Below are 16,277 nucleotides of genomic sequence, written 5' to 3'. Positions count from 1 at the left end.
AAATGTAATGAATTGCATCGTCAAAGCAGCTGGCCACAAGATCTGTGGTATCTGGCCGCTGCTCTGGTGGACCCTGGAGTGTTGTTTCCCATGTTGCTGGGAACTGCAGATGGGAGAAGTGACTGCTGAGGGTGGAGATCTTGCTCTGGAGTGTGGAAGCAGCCTTGGTGTGGGCACCGTGACTCGGACTTCCTGCTAGTGCATGGTTGTGCTTTTTACCTTGGATTTGTTCCAAATACCTGTCCAGCCTGAAGGGCTCACTATGTGGAATCTGAAATCACCTTGGCTTTGGTGCTTTCTGGAAAATAAAGCTTTCCTCTCGCCTTGTGGGGAAGCGTCAGCTTTCAGGGGCTGTTGCTGAGTTCGTGTCATCTCCGCTTACTAACTCTCTTCCTCTTCCTGAGCACGACACCGGCACCAGCGCTGCTCAGGTCTGTGTTAAAGAGTCGTGTCTGAGCAGACACGCTCAGGACTTAGGGCTGAGGTGGATGACTTGAGCACCACAGTCAATCTCACTTTCAAACTTTGGAGCACTGCAGAGTAATTTTAGCCCTACCGTCAGTTCTGAAGGGGTGAAGCGGGTGAGTCAGAGCCCTGTGGTGCTCGGCAGCAGTGAGGGGTGCGTCCCCGACAAGCGCCTGCTGGGAGCTTGTGTGAAAGGCGGCTTTTTATAGGCAATAAACTGGGTATGTGGTGTATTGTCCAGGAAGTCGCTTTTCTCTTGCTTAAGAACAGGTATCTCTGGCCTCCTTAAACAAAAGGAAGGGGGGGGGGGAAGTAAGATGTGAGTCATCTGCTGAGTTCTCCATCCTGAGTCTCACAGGGGTTTAACAGGCTCTGGCCTTTGCTCTTCGCCTCAAGAGAAATGTTTTCCCTTCCAGAGGATGCACTTCGCTCCTCTGTTACTGGCTGCTTTGGTTGCAGCTTCTAGGGCAGCATTAGTTACAAACAATACTTAAGCAGAATTTAATGGGTGTCTGGTTTGTGAGAGATGGAGATTGATAACGCTTGGAGATGGATAACACTTGAAACACTTTGCTTTCCTTAGGAGTATTCAGATGAGGGGTTCTACCAGCAACTCCTGGCTCAGTGTAGGTACCCCTTGTCCCCCAGCTGCCTTTAAGACTTGGTGCAAACTCACTCAGTGGTTAAAAAGAGGAGGAAGCCGAGGTGTAGATAATGGGCTGAACTCTTGAAGTTATTTTGGTGTCTGTGCCTAGAATTAGTACCTTGTGTGAAATACAATGGAGGTGATGCTGCTGGGGCCAGGCACCTGCTTCATCCTGAAGTTTCTTTCTGACGGAGCAGGTGGGGAGGTTTTTTGTCTTGTCATTGCAGGAGAAGAAAACTTGTAGAAAGCTGCACCAGACCCCTGCACTGCATGCCAAGTTGTTTGACTGTTTTATGGGAGTGCACTCTTATTTCACATTTTGAGAGGGGAAAAGTGAAAGACCTCCAGACAGCTTTTGCTGCATTTGGCTTTCCTACACCAGCCTGTAGTCTCTGTGGTTCCAGGAGAGTAGGACAGGCGGGTGGGCTGCTGGCAGACCTCGGCAGCAAGGGAGGTGTTTTCCCAGCCTTAACTAGGACTGCTTGAGAAGACTTTACTGCTCTTTGTGTGCCTGAGCTGCAGCGGTGCCTGTCCCTGAGCCTGTGAGGGTCCATCAGAAGAAGGTACATCATGGGGAAAGGCACAGGCAGCCAGCCTCCCGCACCTGCCTGGATCATCACTGCGGGGGACAGAGGAGTGGAGGAAAGTGTCAGACCCGGCACCAGCCTCAGAATACCACTGGCATGCATTTAAATCTGGTATTCAAAGAACAAACATGTTACATGAAGGGCGGGAGTTACATGGGTTTGCAGTGCTGGGATAAGGCTGCAAGGCGGAACCGACAGTGGTGCCAGTGCCTGGTGCTGATAGCTTCGAACTCGGAAGTAACGTTTGCTTGGCATACTTTCTTGGAAGGAGACTTTGTACTTTGCGTGTGTGGAACATGGGATTGTGTAGTCCTTGTGCTGTTAATGGTTGCTGCTTTTGCCCCTAGAAGCTTTCTACATATATTCCTTTCTACATACCTTCCTTTTGAAAACGGGGGGCTGTTGTGGAGCAGGCACTAACCCCGTGGCTGGTAACTTTCAGCTGCCGCCCATCAGCGGACCGAGGGGCGCTCATGCAGTTATCCCGTTAGCTTAACATCTGCCAGAATGCCCTTTCCCCGCAGGGGCTAGATTAGTCTGGAACTGACCCAGCTCTCCAGGAAGCTTTTCCTATCACATACTTGTGGCTTTCAATCTGCTGCCCTAACTGTAACCAAACCCAGTGCCTGCCTTTCACTGTGGAGCAGGAAGTTTTTGCAAGCAAAGAACTGATTTGGCTCTACCTTTCCCTCCAAAACGAGTTTGTCTGTTTAAGTGTTCAAATTGCATCATGTTTAAATGTTCAAATTACATCCTATATATCAAGTAGATGCTCATATTTTTGATGGCAAGGATTGTTTCAGCTTCAATGACCTGCACTGGACTGGTTTTCACATCAGCGCCAAAAACAAAAGCACTTCAAGGGGAAGGTGAGGAGCAGCAGCAGGACAGATGCTGCTGGTGTGCTTGATTTCTTCTTGCTGCCTGATACAAAGGTTGGGGACAACCTTCCCCAGCACCTGCTTGCTGGAAGCCGAGCCAAGCTCAGCAAGGGCCTATGTGAAAGTAGCTGGCGTCTGGCTCTGCACTGTAGAAGGCATTGAATTGCTGCCAACGAGCTGTCCCTGGATCTCGCTCTGGCTCATCTTACAACCTTGGACTAGTTAATGAATTCAAAGTCCTCCAGCCTTTGCCTCCAAGCATCTTGAGTATGTGGTGTGTGTGAGCCAGGGTCACCATCAGCCGCGCTGGGATGCTGTGGTCTGGGTGCTGGTGATGCTCCTGGGCTGCTCCTGCCAGTTTCCTGCTGCTGCAAAGGCACCTTTCTGCCTTGCACCTGCTTCTGGCCGCCTTTGCTGCAGCTTTCTGCCCCTCTTAAGGGTGGGATGGGAATATTTCAGACCAGGGCAGTGATATGTCCTCTCTTAAGTAATGCTGTCTGCAGCCTTGCAGCTGAAGTTCCAGGATCTCAGCTCCTGCCTTACCAGTTTGTCCGATACCTAATGGAGACCTGATCTTCTGCATCTTCTCCTTGATACGAAGTTACACTCTTAAACATGGTACCAAAACTTCCCAGCTTTTGTTTCCATCATGGGCCTTATTAATGATTTATGAAGGGGGCTGCATCTTCCCATGAGGGTGAGCTGAAGCTTTTCTACCTTGTTTGAAGTTGCCCATGGGTTTCCCTTACCCAAGGCCTCCAGGTCATAGCCTGAAGCCCCTTGCTTGAGCACTATGCTTACTGTTGCTTATGGTTGCCTCTCTACCATGCCGGTGTCACACCAGCCCCACTGTGCTGTGGCTGGGGGAGAAGGGGCTCCACAGCTTCTCCTTCCCTTCTTCCAGGCTCTCCAGCAGCTCCTGCTGCTGCTCCTGGTCCTCCCGGAAGCGCTCCAAGTAGTGAAACTGGTTAATCACATTGACGCTGGAGGAATGCTGGCATCCGAGCGGGATCTGTGGATTAACTCGTTCCACCCAGTGTTTGCCAACTTCTCGGCAGCCTGATGCATTATTCAGCGGTTGAGCTGCTTTTGAGCCTTTGGAAAAACTGGAGCTTCCCAACACTTGAGGGTTTTATGAATTGACGTCTCTGCTCCGAAGCTCGCAGCTTCCTCCTGTCTTGGATTGCTAATGAACTGCAGGCTGCTTAACACCAAAACCCAGAACGTTTTACTGCCGGTTCCTGTAGTCTGGAGAGGAGGCTTGCGGCAAGTAGGCTTACTCCTGAGCAATAACCCACCTCCCAGCGACCGCCTTGAAAAAGAAGGCGCTACTTAAGGCATTGGATCTGAGGATGTGTTTAACATCTGCCAACTCCACAGCATCCCCAGGTTGCCAAAAATATGTGCCGCAGCACCGAAGAAGGCTCCGGGACAGCCACACTGCAGCGTGTGGGTACGACCCAGCCTGCTTCCAAACCTGCAGTTCAAGCCGGGGCACTTGCAGATGACAGATAGGGAGGGTGAGGTGACTAATGAAGAATAAATATCCTGTTGCACCCTTCTCATAGGCAGTGATGTCTCAACACACCAATGGCAGATACGGGGAAATAGGAGGGAGGCACAGCTGGTTCCATCAGCCCTGGTTTTCTTTTGTCTACAGGTGTAGGAGAAAATGGGGAAAGACAGAAGCTGTGGTAGCTGGGATGCTCCTGGGGGAGGCAGGGGATGGGGGACGGGATGAGGGCTGCATGGAGGGTGGTGGGGATGGGACAGCATCAGGCAGAGAGGCAGAGCAATCCCTGCAGGGAGGCTCTCTTCCTCAAATGTGAATATTTCCATTGGTTTCAATGGCAAAACCTGGATCACTGCATCCTTTCCCATGCTGCAATGACACATTTGAGTTTATGCCAGTGGAAGGCACTTGCAGGGCCATCAGGTCTGAGACAATGATTTTGCATCTTCTCTGATATTTCAAGGTACTGCAGAGTAGTTGTTGTCAGAGCCTGTTCCTCATTTTGGAAACATAATTGAAATTATGCAAATGCTGGTGCAGCACTGGTGAGTGACGCGCTTAAAGCCCCAGTGCAGCACCACTCTGAGGGGAAGCTGGTTTAGCACAAAAGCCCTGCACTGGTCAGGGAGAGGGTCAGCCCCGCTTCTGCCATGGCTCCTGGTCCCACCAATGCCTGTGCCAAGTGTCTGATCCTGCTCTGACAATGCTCAGAGCACAGTGCAGAGCATGCTACACCCATGCCGAAGCACTGAATGCTTGGAGCATTGACACTGTTGCTCAGCCACCCCAGCATTGCCAGAAGCTGTGGTGGTCGGGGTCTGGGGCTGCATTGGGGGTGTGGGGTGGTTGAGCTTGTGCAATGCTGACTTGGGGAAAGTGGAAGCTGGAGTACGAGGCTTGAGGGGCCAGAGCAAAACTCTCCCTGCGAGGCTGCTCTTTGGGATGCAACCCTACAGAAACCCCGCCCTGCCCCGATACATGGTGGGGTACGAGTCCGAGGATGGTGCCTGGATGCAGTTACTGTTCAGACCTGGGTATGGTTCAGACGTTGCCCTGCTGACCTGGCCCTGGGAAGGAGGAAGCCCAGGCTGGGTGAGGTGCTCTCGGCCACCCTTTGGCTGGGCAGCACCAGAGCTGTGCCAGTGCTTTGCACCTCAGTCATGACAGCCAGCGGCGCGAAAGGTGACTAATAAAGTCCAGGCTTGTGGGAGGAGCTGGCTTGGTGGCATCTTGATAGTGCTTTTGGAGCAGGATCCTGGGAGGAACGCTTGTGGTGCACAAAGTCCTTCTGCAGAGAGATTTGCAGGAGGGAGGAGGATTTTGCCAAACTAAAAGCACTTTCCCCCCACCCCCCATCTAGGCCTTTCCAACCGCGCGTCCCTCAGCGGTTCCTCTTTTAGCACCACGTCTCCTAAAAAAAAAAGTGTTGACTGCAGCTTTTCTGGAGGCTGCAGCACTCTCGCGTTGGATAATGCACAGCTTTTCCCCGGCCTCCTTCCCGCGGCAGTTCTTGGGCTCAATGCAATCTTTTCCGGTCTGATCGCATGGCCAAGGAACGTATGTGCATATACAGTGTGTGTCTGGAGTAAGTTAAGTGCCAACAGCGAGGCTTTCGTGAGCAGCATGAAGGAAAAAATGATGCTCAGGTTGCTGCTTCCCCTTTGGATGTGGGACATCGATCTGGCAGGCGACAGGCTGCTCCGTCCCAACCTCGGCACCCGAGGAGGAGGAGGACGTCCCAGCCTCCTCTCGCCTGCATCACGAGTGCACAGCAGAGATTTCTGCCTCTCCACGGTCAATAAAATCTTTGCCAACTGGAACAAAAATATTAAGTCCAGTTGGCTTGGAAGGTAATGCTGGCTAACAAATAAACAGGGTTGAAAAAAAACCCCGGAGTGATCCAGTGTTGCAAACAAGCATGTCATTCAGCGCTCCCTGCGAGACATTGTGGGAGGGTGCAGAGGGTGACGATAGTAATTAAGAAAGCAATTAATGCTAGACATGAAGCTGCCTCCCAAAGACACAAGGAAATCCAGACTGCAGCTGTGCTGGCATTGCTTGTCCTGGCAAAGACCCTGCCCATGCTAGAAGGGGGTTGCACGTGGCGCATTTGTTTGTGGGCTCCTGGTCCAAGCGCCAGGTCAGGGGTTTGTCATCCCCCAGCAGGTCCAAGACCTCTCCATCAGCTTTGGTGGGATCTGTGCTGCCCTCTCCCTCCTACCAAAACGTGGCTGGAAAGTGCCAGCTGGGGTGGAGGAGCAGGGGGACCAGCAGCTCTCTCCCGCTGATAGAGAGCAGTGGCGCGAGCTCCCCAAGCATCTTTCCACGCCAGCTGCTTTGTCAGCTTGTAGCTCTTGGAAAAAAGAACGGGATGATGTTGCTGTAGCAGAGCCAACATCTAACGCACTCAACTTGGCTGCGTTCCGTGTGTGAGGCCGTGGTCAAGCACAGCGCTGGATCCAAACTACCTTTAAATGTAGATCTAAATTAGATCTAAATCTAATTCCGCACACTGGGGGTGAGCTCACCCACCCCCCTGCTCTGCGCTGCTGATGGCAAAACATCACACTGCTGGAGACAGCCACTGTGCCCCAGCACAGCAGCACCAGCACTGATTGTGCCAAAAGACATGTCAGAGGGTCTCCATGTGTGTATCCCCCACCCAACCCGGTCCCTGCAGTGACAAGTGAAACCAGAGGAGAGTGGCTGAGAAAACCAGTGGCAGAGCAGAGATGCAGTGGGGGGGACCCTCTGCTGTACCTGCCCCTGCCATGGGTGTCTGTCTGTTTTTTATATTCACATCTCCCAGTGTAATGTCCTGCTGGCAACAACACGCAAACATGGAAACAGCCAAAATGCTGCTTTCTGCCTTTGCATGCTTTGAGAACAAAAAAACTCCAAATGACTGCTGCTAGATTAAATTGCAAAGGTTTATATATACTGGTGTTTGAAGGATGCCCAGCTAAAAGCATCCCCTTCTTGGGATGCTTAACCACTGCTGGTGTCTGCAGAGAACCTGGCACTTGCTCAAAGTACAGAGGAGATGGGGATGTTTGTGAGCCAGGACTGCAGAGCCCAACCTGGTCCTGCACAGACTTCCCAAACATGAGGCCAGTGATGCCTGTATGGATCTGGCATTTTAATTTGGGGCAAAACTTTTTCACTCAAGCCACAGCACCCCATTTTTTGCTTAAGCTAAAGCCTCTTTATGCTGCTAGGTGGCTTCTGGGGAGGTCATGGTGAGGAAAAAGGGCTCTGAGGTGGCTTCTCGTGCTGTTGGGTGATTTTTTTGGGGGCAGACATGCCAGCCTCATGGGGTTTGTGGTAGACCCAGGCACTGGATCTGGGCACTTCTGCCCTTTCTTTATGCAAGTGTGAATCCTTGGAAGCAACCCCCGACCTCAGCAGCCCTGTCTTCCCAGCAGCAGCCCTTGTCTTCCCAAAATATCCCCCCCAAAAAGCTCTCACAGCTCAGGCTGCCCCAACAGCGTTTGCAGGGCGTTGCCTGAAAGCTTTTCCACTGAAATTATATATAACACTTGGGTTTGGGTTGATGGTTTGGTTTTTTTTTCTTGGAAGGAAATCTGTTGCCAAGCAATATAGCTGTGGCCCTGCTTTCTCCTCCCAAACCAAGACCTAAAAGCACGTGTATGCCTGCAAATACCTAACACACCCAAAGTGGGGTCGCCAGAGGCTGGATCACAGGTATCTGGTGGAAAAGTCATTGGTGGGGTTGGGAGAAGGTTTTCCTTTCGTTTTCCAGAGTCTGAAAAGTTGGAAGTGGAGAGTTGTTTGATCCTGAAGACTACAAGAAATATGGGGGATTCTGAGAAACCCTCAAGGGTCCTACAGGGAGGGCAGCTGCCAGCTCTCCCCATGGTTTTACATGCATCATGTGCGCAATCTCCTGGACAGCCTGTCGTGTAAAAACATCTGGTTTTCCCGCAAAAGAAGGGTGCTGTGATGCATGGACCAGCCCTGGCCCAGAGCCCTTGTGTGTGGGGCGTGTGTGTCAAATCTCAGAGCTGCAAACCAAAGAGCAAACATCAGAGCCTGCAATCGCACTGCTCCTCAGCCAATGGCGCCCATGCGACGCCAGCGGGTGTAGATTAACAAGAGGGTCAATGTTGACCCACGTCCCACGCTCAGGAGGCTGACAGTGCCCATTTGCCTCCTTGGGAAAGCTCTGGTGGGAACAGCGGCACTGACTCCATGACTGACTTTGGCCCCAGTGCCAAGGAGCATCACCCGCGCTGCAGTCCTGGGTGGGACACCATGGACAGCCAGGCTGACACCCCAAAACACAATGCGGAGGGTTTCACACACAGCAAACTGGAGGGATACCAAGTTTTCCTGATTTTAGTCCCAGCTGTCCAGCTTCGGCGGGAAATCACAGCGGCATGCTTTCCTCATTAACCGCCATCATATTTTCCAGACAGCCTCATTCTGCAACGCTGTAAATTAGAGTTATTCTCCTTTCTCAGCTGAGGCTGCTGAAAGAGCATTGATTTAATGGGGTGTCAGCAAGCCCCCATTTCCCACCCTGAGCCTGTGGAGGCATGGGGATGCCCCATCCCACACTGCCACCCATGTCCCTCCCCACATCTTCCCTTTTATCTCTCAACTGTATCTTACATGTAACGTGCAGTGAAAACAAAACCAAGAAGGTCAGCCATGCCTGTAGCGCCTGCGGGATGTGGGTCTGCAAACTCCCCATATCCAGGGACCCGGGGAAGGCTGTGATCACGGGCAGAAAGATGTTGAACCCAGGAGCAAACCCTAGCTTCGGCACAAGGATGGGCTGATGGCGCTGAGGGTTTCACCAGGCTGGGTGTGTGCACAAAAGCAGGCTGTGATTTGCATTGCCAGATCACAAGTTGCTTTTAAAGGATGTGACCTAATTAAGTTTCAGCTCTTTTCAATATGATTTTCATACTTACATGGCTTTTTTTGACCTGCGTAACCAGCCACCCCAGCAGGGATGTTTTGGGCTTGGAAGCGGAAGAGGAGAAAACATCTAAATTCCCCTCTGGGAACAGCTGTGGAGGCGAACCCTGAGGTCTTTCCAAAGGCCCTCTATGCTCCCAAATGTCACTTTCTGTTGTGAAGCCAATGGACTCACAGGGCTGGCAACAGGGCCCTGCGAAACAGGGGCTCTGCAAAGGCTCATCCAGAGATGGGCTCAGTAGGTGAGGACTCTCGGGGCTGGCAGCAAGCATTCTTCCCAAAACCAGCTGGTTTGTGAAGGAGAAATTTTCTTTGGAAAAGCTTCCTTCCCAGGGCTTAGTGTTGGGTCTTAAACAAGATGCCTCCAATCAAGATGGAGCTTATCAGACCCCGTTACCCCATCAGGGCTCTGAAAGTCCAAAGTGAAGCCAACCATCCCTTGCAACCAGACCTTTCCAGGAGGCTTCTAAAAACCAGCAAACATTGCTTTGAGTCTTAATTTTCCCCACAGGACTGTTCGGGGAGGGCCCGCTCACTGGTGAATGTCCCTGAGGAGGGCATCCGCAGTGTTTTTTTGGCTGGATGGGTGGAATACCCTGCGTTTCCCCATTGCTATGGCAAGGGGGAGAGCTGGCATTTTTGTGCATGTGTTGGTAAATTGAGCCCATTCTGCACAGATGATTTGCCCTCCAATTAATTAAGGGCATTCTTCACTTCCTCTTGCAATTAGTATAAAAAAACCCAATTAACTCCTGCACGGTGGATGCCGAGTGCCACTTTCCTCAGTGTAAAACTCTGCTGCTCTCCCATGTTTTGATACAGTCAAAACCCTGTTGCCGAAAGACATTTGTCAGGCTGAAAACAGACTGGTGCACGCCGGCATGTGACACCACAGCCATGTGTTGTAGCCTGGTCCCTATGGGAGTGCCCGGGTTTGCCCCCGGTGAATCATGTTCTTGGCTTTGCTGAACACCGCTGACATTGGGGTTCGGCCGCAAACTGGGGATCTCCGTGTAAAAGGAGATTTCTTGAGGCTTCCTGGCCATCCTCGGGCATGCCGGCACCTGCATCTCCCCTCTGTCTGCTGCTCCCGTGCTGTGCCAACCACAAGCAATGCCGCGCCGTGGTGTTCGCTTTGCCAAGCACCTGGAGCAAACCAGGACTGGGCACAAAGGGCATCTCCGCTTCCCCCTGATCCCCTCTGCCACTCATCCTCCTGTTTTTATGGCTGAAGCCGGCTGGGAGCCGTAGGGTTTCACCCATCCCGCCGCTGCTCTCATGGCGTGCATGCCCCAGCAGCTACGCCCGTAAACCCCGCCATGAGGTGCGGCAGGAATTACCTGTTCCCAGACTGCTCAGACTTGCCCTGCACGGCTTGGGCTGTCCCGAGCAGCTCCCTGGATCCCCCCCCAGCCAAATTTGTATCTCACATGGTGTTCTGGCTGCTGCTTCTCCTTCCAGCAGCAGCTTTGCCACCCCGGGGCAGTGGGATGGTGACAGCAGGGACAAGATGTGCTCTCTCTTCAGTTTCCCAAAATAAATACAGGACGATGTTTCTGGTGGGAGAGGATGGCAGTGCCCCATGGAGGTAAGGAGTGACTGGTGACGTGGGCTGGCCTGGCTCATGCAGCACCAATGAGTCCCTGGGATTTGCTCCTAGGATTCCCTGTCACTGCCACAACACGTTGAATTTGCCTGACTGATGCTTCCTTTCAGGGGACATGCTGGATGGCCCCGGCCAGACTCTGAGCACGGAGGTGGCTTGGTGACTTCCAGCCACCATGCTACTCACTCTCAGCTCCACCGGCTTCTCCTGAATTCCAGTTTTCTGGAGGAGCAGCCATGCTCCAGCTGGTTTATCCACTCCTGGCTGACCCAGGGCAAAGCTGGTGTCCACCCCAAGCCTGGCATTGCCCAAAATCCCAAGTGCTGGCACCACCATGCTCCCGCTGAGGGATGCGCCCTGAGTGTTGGGACAGGAAGCTGCCTATCGTCTCCCTGCTCCATAGCAAACCCCAAAAGGGCCCCAGGGGTCTCAGGTCCCCCATGCTATGGCTCAGGGCATTTGCTTTCCTCAGGCAAGTTTATCTCATCTGATGCCCATCATGGAGCAAATCCCCTGCTTTGCTCAAGAGGAAATGAAGTAGCCACTGGTAACAATGGGTGACCATGTGCAGCCCCCTCTGGCACAGCCTGGGAGGGGCTTATCCATGCCACGCATCGAAAACTGCAGCAGCTCTTTGGTTTTTGGGGGGTTGGCTATTTTAACACTAACTAGGTGTTTGTGTGCAGCACATTGGGCAAAGCCTGAGTTCGGGGTGCTGTGTGCTCACCCAGGTTGGGTTGTCCTGACAGGTTCCCTGCAAGCTTAGCAGCAGGACAGCCAGTGTCCAGAGGATTTGGGGAGCTCATTTCCCACTCATTTCCCACTCATTTCCACGAAAATGAGGCGTTTTGGCTGCTCTGGCAGAGCAGAAGTTCTATGGCAGAACGGGGGTACTGGAGGAGCCCCCTGTGATGCCCTTCTCCCTGTGTGGGGCTGGAACCAGCATCCACAGTCCTCTTATGGGGCATTTTTGGTGTTCCCCCCCACCCTGGGAACCTCTGAGCTGCTCTTAGTCAGCAAAAAATGGAAACAAAAAGCATAGCCCGTTCCCAAGAGCTGCTCACCTCTCTGCCTGGCACCAGGGTCCCCGTTTGCTTTAGACACCCTGGGTCCCAGGATGAACAGGATCTGATCCTGTGGGTACGGTCAAAACCAGCAGCTAAACAGGCTCAAAAAGGGATGCATGTCGGATGTGCCTGGCTACTATTAAATACCTCAGGACATGACCAGGAAAGGGCGACTCCATTGCTTGCTAGCAGCTATCGGGTGGGTTTCAGGAATTGCTGATCTGTTTGGGGAGTGCATGGTGGGGGACACGGCCCCTTCCCATCACTTGGCAGCAGACAGAGCAGCCTCCTTCATACAAAGGTTCCTGGAGCATCCTTCATCCCTGGCACTGAGCCCTCAGCCCAAGCAGAGCCGGGAGGTTTGTCCATGAAGGGATAAACCCCATGACCCCCAGCGCCCGTCCCTGAGGGCCACCCGTGATGCTGTGACAAGCGATTACACCGAGCACCCTGAATACACCCTCAAACCCCGTCCTCAGCCCCCACGAATAATCTCCCAGGACAAAAGACCCCGAGGGCAGCTCCCACCCAGTAATTCCTTCCCTATGCCCTAATACCTGGCCCTTCTGTTGCAGCAGCCAAATCCAATTAACTGCGCAATGATCACGCTCTGCCATCCTGGCCTGGTGGGTGTTCAAACAGAGCTGGCAACGCGTGGGGACCCTCTGTGGGGTCCTCTAGGGACAGGCACTGCGGGGTGGCACCTGTGGGGCTGGAGAGGAGCCAACCCTGCTCTTTATTGGGGTTTATTCCTCCCCAGAATTACCTTCTGATAGCCGGGAGGTGTGTCTGGGCAAGGTGTAGCCCCTGGCACGAGGGAGGGGACTTGTGGGGTTGTCACTTGGCACTTGACACTCTGCTCGGGGGTGTCTCTTTTCTCCCATTTTCCCAGATGGCTTGGCCACAGCACCAGCTTCCAAGGTGCCACTTCAAACAGCAGCAGTACAGCAGCCATCATACCCACAACTCAGCCTCTGAGACCTGAGAGCCATTTGCACAGTGTTTGCCACGAGCCCCTGAGCTCTGTTTCACATGCCTGCTTGCAGAGGAAGATGCTCTGCTGCTCCTCTGACCTGGCGTGGGGGATGGCTGGGGGCAGGAAGGATGCTCTCTGACCTAGCTGACAGCTTTTTACACAATTTGATTTGAAAAAGTGATGGAGATACCATAAACGCAAGATGGCCTCGATGAACCCCACCAGGAACTGCGTGCAGCCAAATAAACAGCCAAAATAAACAGCCTTTGCTAGGGCAAAGACATGGGCAAACTGAAGCTGCAAGATAGGGATGTGAAATCAGATGTTTCTGTCCCACAAGCTTCAGCTCGAGGGACAGAAAGGAGGAGCAGTCCAAGGGGAACTGTAGGGCACACAGGCAGCACAGCACTGGGAAGGGGGTTTGGTGAGGACCACAAGGGATGTGCCACCGAGGAGACATGTACTGGGGGGAAAGGTGCATAAATGGTGGTTGGCCCCAGGCAGCCGCAGAAGTGCCGGGCAGCACCTTAAATCAAGTGGAGAAATGGATGGACGTGGAGGCTGAGTCCAAGGGGACGAGGTTTGACCTGGCCAGGGGACGGCTGAGGGTGGCACATCAGCCATTGGCAGCTGCTCCAAGACTTGAGCTAATGTTTAGCTTCGGACTTTGCCTCCTTTGCCAAGGGGCAAAGGAGGACAAGGGCAGGAGAGCCATGCAGGGTGGAGGTGCTCTGCCTGCACGGCCATGGGTCCTGCACAAGCTCGGGGTCAGAGTGGTGTGTTTCTGGGTGTAATTTCTATCAGTTTTGTCCCACTTGAGCAGGAGGATGTTTGCTGATGAGGCCTTGCTGAGCTCCCCCCTTTAGCTCAGCTCTTCATATAATGCTCATCCCTTCCCAGTTTATTTTATTCCTGGCATGCCAGGCTCCAGAGGGGCATTTGCAAGGGCTGCAGAAAGGGGAGATTGTCATGGAAAGGGCAAGGAGCCTGGTGGCATCATTGACAAGGCTGCAAAAGTGTCCCCAGTGCTGCCACAGGGCTGAGCATGTCCCACTGGCCTGGAAAACCCGCCCTGGGAGGAGACTTGTCTCTGTTTAAACCCTGTTCTCCTGGGATTTTATTAAGGACATGTCTATTAAATTGCTCTGTGTCACTTCAGCATGGCTTGTCCCCATCACCACCTGCCCTCCCCAGGCAGCTCTTGTTTGACCACGGCTGCATGTTTCCTCTCCACCCTCATCATACCTTTACTTGCAGCATCCTAGACCTTTACATTTTGAGTTTTGCCTTGCTGGGCAATTTTGCACAGTAACATTTGCCAATCCCAGATTATTCTAATGACACCGTTGAAGAGCTAAAAATAGGAGAAAGGCATTTTCTGCCTCTCCCCCACCAGCCGCTGCTGGGAGTGTGGGGACGGTGCCGGCAGCGGGAGCCTCCGAGGTGTTTGCGGGGAGTGTTTGGAGAGTATCACACCTCCCCTTTCCTTTCCCAGCCGTGGATCTTTAAATATCTGGCCCAAATCCACATGAGCCTGTAGCTGCTTAACTCTTTCTCTGCATTCAAATCAAAAGGAAATTGGGCACCTGAATGGGGCTGGTCAAGGAAATTGGGCTTCCCACTGACCTGGGAGGCTCCTGGGGCAGGAAGCACTGAACCTGCAGGAGTGAAGCCATGGTGTGGGCAATGGGGATGGGACTCGTGGGGACCTCCCAGCTCCCATGGGGCTCACGGCACCTGCCTGCCCAATCCCACTTGGCTCCAAGGCCCTTGTGCGCATTGGAAAAGGCTGTGAGCGAAGGCAGGAAGCAATCCCTAAACCCATGCTGCTCCCCCTAAAATGATGCATACACAAAAAAGTGATGCACTGTCCCAAGACCGGCCATGCTGGATTCAGCACCCCTCAACATGCTTGGCACAGTGAAACAGCAGCTGGGGAACATGTTCTCCGCCATGGATGTCACCACAAGGAGGGTTTTGGAAGCCCAGGAAAGGGGACGGAGGGGGCAGCAGCCCCAGGGCATGGGTGTGCAGGGACATGCTGCTTCCCCAAATGTGGCTTTTCAGAGCTGCTTCCTCCCTGCTGCATGCCTGGCTGCCAGATTTACCCCTGCCTGATGGAGTCTTGCTCATGAGCTCGTACCCTGCCCTGGGTTTGAGTGGTGGATGGTCTGTCATCAGCAGGAAGTAGAGCCTGAAGCCCCTCCAGGATGCCTCACCAGGCATGGCAGTGGTGATTTCCCTTTCGGGCAATGCTCAGCGCAGCTTGTGTTCGGTTAGTTCTCTGTTTTGCTTTTATTTAAGGCATCTTATTGGATCCACACTCACCAAGGGTTGCTGGAGCTTGGGAATCCACGGGGACATGTGGACAATGTGCTTCCACATGGCCTTGCCAGCCCTCAGAGGCCACCACACATCAGTTGGGTTGAGCCTGCACTGCCAGCCTGTGCAGTGGGAGCAAAACATGCAGCTGCTGCCAAATCACATGCAGAAAACTGACACTAACAACTTCATCCACAGCTTCAGGCCGGGTTCACAGAGCCCGTACGGGGAATGGATCTGTGCATCACCCTGGGCACAAAAACTGGTCCCAGCATGTGGGCAAGTTGCATATGGCAAGCCAGAGAGCAGCCAGCCTGCCTGGGGTCATATCCATCCCCATCAGGGACACAACTGCACTTCTTCCCCTTGGGGCAGCACAGGTCCCAACCAGCGGTGAATAACGCCCCTGCACCAAGGCCCTTGGGCTAAGATTCTGCTGAAGCTGAACTGAAGGAGGGCTGGGCTTTGGAGACCAGTCAGAGCAGGAGGAGAAGTGGCCGATTCCTGCCACCATGCCACATGGAGGGGAAGAGAAACACCAGTGAACCAGTGGCTGCCGCTGCCACACACTGGGGATTGCACTGGAGTGCAGCAGCTCAGCCCTGGCCTCGAGATGATGAGTCAGAGCTTTTGGGCACAATGGGAAGCGTGGGCTCAGCAGGGACAGGGACAAGTGGGATGGGGCCTCAAGGCCACCAAGCGCTGCATCATTGCGAGCAGAACCTCCTCCAGGGCAGGGCACAGCAGCAGCAGGAAGAAACATGGCTTTTGCCCGCCTGGTCATAGTGAGAGGGAGGAATCCTAGAATGGGCTGTGTTGGAAGGGACCTTCAAGATTATCAAGTTCCAACCCCCCTGCCATGGGCAGAGACACCTTCCATTAGACCAGGTTGCTCAAAGCCCCTGTGTCCAACCTGGCCTTGAACACTGCCAGGGATGGGGCAGCCACAGCTTCTCTGGGCACTCTGTGCCAGTGTATCAGATCCTCACAGAGAAGAACTTCTTCTAATATATAATCTAAATCTACCTTCTTTCATCTTGAAGCCATTCCCCCTTGTCCTGTCACTACGTGTCCTTGTAAAAGGTCCCTTTAGGCACTGGAAGCTGCTCTAAGGTCTCCCTGGAGCCTGCTTTTCTCCAGGCTGAACAAGCCCAGCTTACTCAGCCTGTCAGGGAACGAGTGAACTCATGGCAACTCGCATGGAGAGGGCTGTGCCACGCATCCTTCCTGTCCTGCCAGCAGCTGGACTGGCCACCAGCGTGGGGCT

The sequence above is a fragment of the Strigops habroptila genome, chromosome 4 (genome assembly GCF_004027225.2).
Source record: "Strigops habroptila isolate Jane chromosome 4, bStrHab1.2.pri, whole genome shotgun sequence".
Classification (NCBI taxonomy): domain Eukaryota; kingdom Metazoa; phylum Chordata; class Aves; order Psittaciformes; family Psittacidae; genus Strigops; species Strigops habroptila.
Note: the sequence above shows the minus strand (reverse complement) of the source record.